At 43.3% G+C, this 6,089-nt stretch overlaps 1 pseudogene; it reads right to left on the reverse strand.

Moving 5' to 3' along the window:
- Nucleotides 1-626: 626 nt before the first annotated feature.
- Nucleotides 627-5,716, reverse strand: LOC144094404 (uncharacterized; annotated as a pseudogene).
- Nucleotides 5,717-6,089: the final 373 nt, after the last annotated feature.

Consider the following 6,089-nt stretch of genomic DNA (forward strand, 5'->3'; position numbering starts at 1 on the left):
TCTCTTCCCAATAGGTCATCAGATAGTTCCAGTTTCATGCTCAGAAAGAAGCAGTGCTTAAATACAGGGGGGTCTCGGCTGGCCTCGGAACCCTTACAAAACTAGCGAGGATTCCGAGACTCCCTGTACTAGAATGTAGGGAGCGTATGAATCCGAAACAAGCAACCAATTTTTTTTCCTTTTAGTGGTGGTTGAAACATTTCTCCTGTCATTTAAAAAATTTCGTGGTGATTTTTAGCAAGAATCATTAACACTTTTTCTTATAGCCAAGACGCAAAAAATGCAACGTTGACAGCACAACACACAGAGTGGAAGAAAAAGGGAAACCCACACCCTCATACCACGATTGAGTTCAGAGCTGGCCGCTCAGCTCCAAGGCTACACAGCAACAACGAGCACAATGGCATAGCCTCAGCTTAGCCGCTTTCTCTCTCTCCCTCTCTAGTTCCCTCCCAACCTGTTCTCGAGTCACTAGAGACCCCCTTCAATGCAGCCAGGCTTTAAAAAATGCCAATATGAAGTAATGGGCTACAGGGCAGCATCCTAAGGTGATATTACAGCATGAGAACAATGCTTTTATTCTTTTTTTTCTAGTATCCATCTCCCATTGCACTCCTCATAGACAATCATTGTAGAAGGATAGCCATTTCAAGCTTCTGCAGTAATGCCGGTGCCACAAGGCACTCCTTAGAGACTGGTCCAGCAAATACGTCTTATTTCACTTGATGAAAAGAATATGAATGGTGCTACATAGTGCAGCTATGAATGCACCTCAAAGATGATAAACATTAATTGGACTTGACAGCTTCTCTTCTGTGGCTCTCACTGTATAACGAAAGTAATAACAGCACTAATTTTTACACAAACCACACAGAAAGAACAGACAGGACAGCGCCCGTCCTGTCTGTTCTTTCTGTGTTGTTTATGTAGAAATTAGCACTATTTTTACTTTTGTTACACAATGTTACACCAACTAGTCCAGCAAGAGGTAGTGTTAAATGAACTTTTCACTGTAGTTGCAATATTTTTACTGCCTCTAGATCTGAGTGGAAAATGAGCACCATCTACTGCAAACTACTTCAAGGTCTGTTGAATTATATATAGCCTGTGAACAAAAAAGCTAAAAGTGCTAAATGAAAAAAGGTGAATGTTCACCATAAATTGTTACCTCTGTGATTATCTTGGTCAGTTTTGATTATTTTTTTGCCATTTCACTTGCTTGGTGATGACACTGTGCAAGATCAGTGAATATACTTGCTCTAATACTTACAGAAAATTAGGAGCTTGTAGGGACCTGTTTGACTCAGCCTTTCGGCATGCTACCTGATATCATTGTTCAAAAAAGCTTGAAAGAAACTGCATATACTATGGACACCAGATCTTTGCTTGCGTCTTTTTTCAAATGCCTTAGACATTAATGTGCAGGCGCGGACAGAAGTAAACGGAGCGCGCCGCACAAAAAGGAACTGCTTTTCAGCGCCGCCTAGCAAAACCACACGTAAGCTCAAAATCGCGATACGCATATGCAGGCCCCCTACCAGTGCAACCCTCTCATTGCTCCGCTCGCCTCGCATTCGGCCGTAGGCAGGGTCACGCTGATGATTATTATGGTCGGATGGTTGCGCCCTTAGTAGCGAGCAGGCATTTCGGAGCGCACAGACCGCTGCCTTGATGCCACAAATCCCGCGGGGGCGACGCTATCATTATGTCGTTTCATCTGTGACAGCTGTAGGCGCGTTTCCATTGCAAATAGCGCGCGTCCTTCGAACTTTAGTTGCCTCTGGGATTCATTTCCATCTCGCTATAGACCAAATAAACTCAAAAACACTCGATCCATCACCGCAGTTTCGGGTTCTTTTACTTCAGTTACCGTTCATTTTCGGCTTTCTCCTACGAGGAACCGACGGAGCGGCAAAGCCTGCCCCCTGTGTGTCTGTACTGCACCACAGTGCTCCTGCATTGGAACCTCGCCTAGGAGGTCAGCTTAAAATGAGATGAAACCGCCGCTCTTGGCGCTTTTTGCAGCGCGATCCAGCGTCTCAAGGATAGTGACTGCTTCCAAATGTGCTGGATGCAGCTGTTGGGTTTCCACACCTATATTCTCAAACAGACCAATGTCTATTTGTAACCGGTAGCAGTGAAGTAATACAGCTCGCACAGAAGAGTTTGGATCACTTGCCGGGTTCTATCGTGGCTCATACTCTGATTAGGGGGCAATCACGGGTACTTATATGCCGAATTTCGCACGAGGGGCAAGCAACAGTGACGCACTGCTGCCGCGGCATTCGTGTTGGTGTGACAGCGGGTGCTTGTAGTCATCCTAAGAATCGAAGGTGCATGCAAACTGACTACCATGAGCTCTGCTCCGCACACGACAGCGCGATACGCAGCGCACTGTCTCAGTGGTGATAAGAGAAGGATCCAGTATAGGGGTAGTTTGTTTCGGGGAGACAGGCAGGCTGCATGCACTACACAGTAAAAAATTTTACACCCTTAAGGGTGCTAAAAAAGTGCTCCGGTAATATGCACCCTTTGGAGCACCTTTATGACACCCTTATTTTACCATATACACCCTCCGTCACTGTCTAAAAGGGTGCTGTTCCTCCAAGCACCCTTCATTTTGTGTAGGGTGTAGAAAGGGTGTAAGAAGGCTACATAAAATGACCATATATTTATATATGCATTGGCTTGTAAGGCTCGTGTGTACCAGAGATACAACTAAGAAAGCGGCAGCCACTGATAAAGAACCAATATTTAACATTAGTTCGAACAGATGTCCATATCTTTACATTTATAGTTGGTAGTTTTTTCACTTGCCATTCTAAACACAAGTGTTTTTCTCAAGCAGTTTTTAGGATCGTGTAACATATATGCGCACTACCAGTCTGCCAGAATCACTTACGCTGAACAACTCACAAAACATTTTTTCTCGATTACATCTCTTAAATGTTTTGTGATATTTAAGAGCCTTGCATTTATCTTCTGTCAATATAGTAAAAAACATTATAATCTGAGGGCCTCATCTAACAGTACAGAAGAAAATTGACGAAATCTATTTCGATAAAAATGATTTTATTCACCAGAAAAGTGAACCTTAAGAAGTGGAATCAAGAACAAATGCAACATAATACATACAAACATTCACAGAAAAATTAACACTTTGTAATTGAAGAACATGTAATGAAAAAAGATCAGTAAGTGCAATGCATATGTAGAAGCATGCAGCCGACAATTCAGGATTTCAAATGATGAAAGCTTAAAAATTGCTGTGTCCTAGATTTTCACAATGAAAGTATGAAGGCACCGAATATATAGAAAGTTGTTAAAAACAATTCAGAAATAAGTAAAGCAATGAGTGACGTGCATTCAAAACAGTGCGTCCCCTGTGCTCTTGCATGTACATCACTTCTGTGTCAAAGCTGGGCACAGAGGTTAACACTTTATCTTCTTGAGTAGCAGACACAACATAGACGTGAAAGTGCTCATCAAAGTAAATGGTTTCAAGCAGTCTCCCCAACAGCAGCAATACCTTGTTGATGTAAAATATTTCACGGAGTTGAACAAAACTTGGCAGGGAATCATTACGGACATATTCCACAACAACACATCCGGCCTCGTCTGTCTTCCCATCCATACAAACTGAGCTTACAGTGTATGAATGAGTAGTTTCAAGGTTATGCTCAGAAATGAACTGCTTGATTTTTTCAGGGAGGTTTGCAGAAATGACAGGCAAACATTTGGTCGTGTCTGGCGCTGTTTTGCTGGCCTCCACTGCCAATGAGAAACACTGAAAATATTGGTGCCTTACAGCCAAGCTATAGGCGAGGTTCTTAGAATTGTGTATTCTGCGAGCAATGTCCTTAAAATATTGATGCTTTGCTTCAAATCGCATTGCCCAAAGCCGAGTCAAAGGCCCAAAAATTTCAATCCAAGATGGATAATGAATCATATAATGCATCTTACAAGGAAAAGTCACGGCTGGAAACAAGGCCTTGAAGTCCAGAAGAAAGAAGTGAATCTTCCTCTGCAAGTAAGCAATCAATGAAACAGAAATTTCTGGGCACATTATTATGTCCATGGTTTCGCGGAGAAGCAAGTAGAGATGCCAAATTTCATTGTCCAATGGCACACACTCTCCAACAAAAAAGGCTAGGTGGCGAAAGAGGCAGAAATTCTCTGAAGCTGAGCCTTTCATGGTGGCCTTTCCTTGCAAAAACTGCTTTTGGATGGCTCCTGGCTTATTTCGCGTTTCCCTTGGATCATACGTCCAATGAGCAATTGATTTGTTCAACTGGTCAAGAGAAAAGGAACCTTGTGAAATTAAAGAAGAAATGTGTTTAAGTACAAACGGTATGACACCCTCATGCATATCATGCATAACATCAGTGGGAAAGTGCTGCGTTGGATTGAATCCCTGACTAGTGATAGAACACGCTTGCTTAACTCCGTACAGTGGCCCAGTTGGCAGGCCGGCATTCAACATATTTATGTGGTGTTGATGTCCTGGTGGAGTGCGAAGTGAAAAATCACTCTCCAGATATTTGTACGTAATTTCATGGTGAAGTGCCATGCAAAACCTACAAATTCTACCATGACTGAAACTTTGCTGAAAGCCACCAATCCTATGGGTAGAAAGGTTGTCATCGGTAAAGACAAAGATGGACCCTTTCACACGGCTTTCATTAACAAATACGCCATCACTTTCCAAACTGTGAATATCTTCAAGCAGTGGTGCAAGAATTGCAGCCATGCCATATGTTTTCACATGTTTGTCTTCAACTAAAAGAGCCAAGTGAATGTGCGACAAAGTTGATCGTAAACGTTTGCTGAAATTAAGCAGTGAGAAGTACACTGCCATTATCTTATGCTTTCCTCGTTTGCTGCCCAGAGGGTTCCAGACTTCAAATTCATCACTGTACAGTTGTATGCAAATCTTAGTGTCATCACGAGCAAAGAATGTATGTTCACGAAAAGCCTTTCCATCAAACACAGAGCACAAGTGGGTAGTATGTTTCAAGTAACCATTGAAATTGTCTGAAAATGAAGGCTTTTCAAGAAGAATTTGGAGGACTTTGCACAAGGGCACAAACTGCATGCTATCAATCTTCCCATTTTTCCTTCCTAGCACCACAGTACGGGGTTCAACAAGTGACAGATGCATTTTCCAGTACATAAACCTGCCATGCCGTGTCAAGAGCTGCTCAGTTTCAGGGCTGCATAAGAGCTGTTTAACATTTGCGATCTCTTCTGTGGTGGAGTACCCATCTTCAATAACAGATTTAAGAAAAGAAATCACGTCATTTGCTATTTCATCCACGGTCGACTCTGTCAGCCTCCTTCCTTCTTTTCACTTAATTAGCAGCATTGCCAGTTGCTTCACATATTCACTTCTCTCACTCTGCGCCTTGTCCTGGTCTCCATCCTTTGGGGGCGTTTCTTCAATGTCTTCCAATGGAGCACACTCACTTTGTCCTTGGTCCAGAGGAAGTTGTGGTGCAACCATCGCTGCTGTTTCTCTTTTAATTATTTCAGCATGATTCCTGTATACATGTCACTTGTATGAAGTGAAGACTTTGAAAGTATTCATGCAGCCATTTAGGCCACACACCCAGTTTGCCTCGTGTCCATGCATTAGCCACAGGTGCCTGAAAAGGCATCTCAAGGAAAACCTCTGGCAGTCACACCTACGGCAACGAAAAAAGCGGATGCCTGGCATCTGCAAAGCAAACAAAGCACATGTTTTGATTAGTATTGGTTTTACTCAGCTCTTTGTATGAAGCTATGCAAAGTAAGAGGTATTATAAGAAATATATCATGTGCTAGGCAAAAAAATTTAAGTTAACATAACTTCCGGCCTCACCACCGCCATTCTCGCAAGACGAAGCCACCGAACCTTTTCGTCTACTGCAACTCGCTGAACCTCGCACAAAGAAGACAACCACAACGAGCCACGACCTGCCTCGAGGCGAGCGCGTGCTTTCCGCTCCTCGAGCCCGGCCATGAACGGGCATTTTCGGCTACGGCAACTCGCACAAAGAAGACAACCACAAAGAGCCATGACCTGTCTCGAGGCGAGCGCGCGCTTTCCG

The sequence above is a fragment of the Amblyomma americanum genome, chromosome 6 (assembly GCF_052857255.1).
Source record: "Amblyomma americanum isolate KBUSLIRL-KWMA chromosome 6, ASM5285725v1, whole genome shotgun sequence".
NCBI classification, from domain to species: domain Eukaryota; kingdom Metazoa; phylum Arthropoda; class Arachnida; order Ixodida; family Ixodidae; genus Amblyomma; species Amblyomma americanum.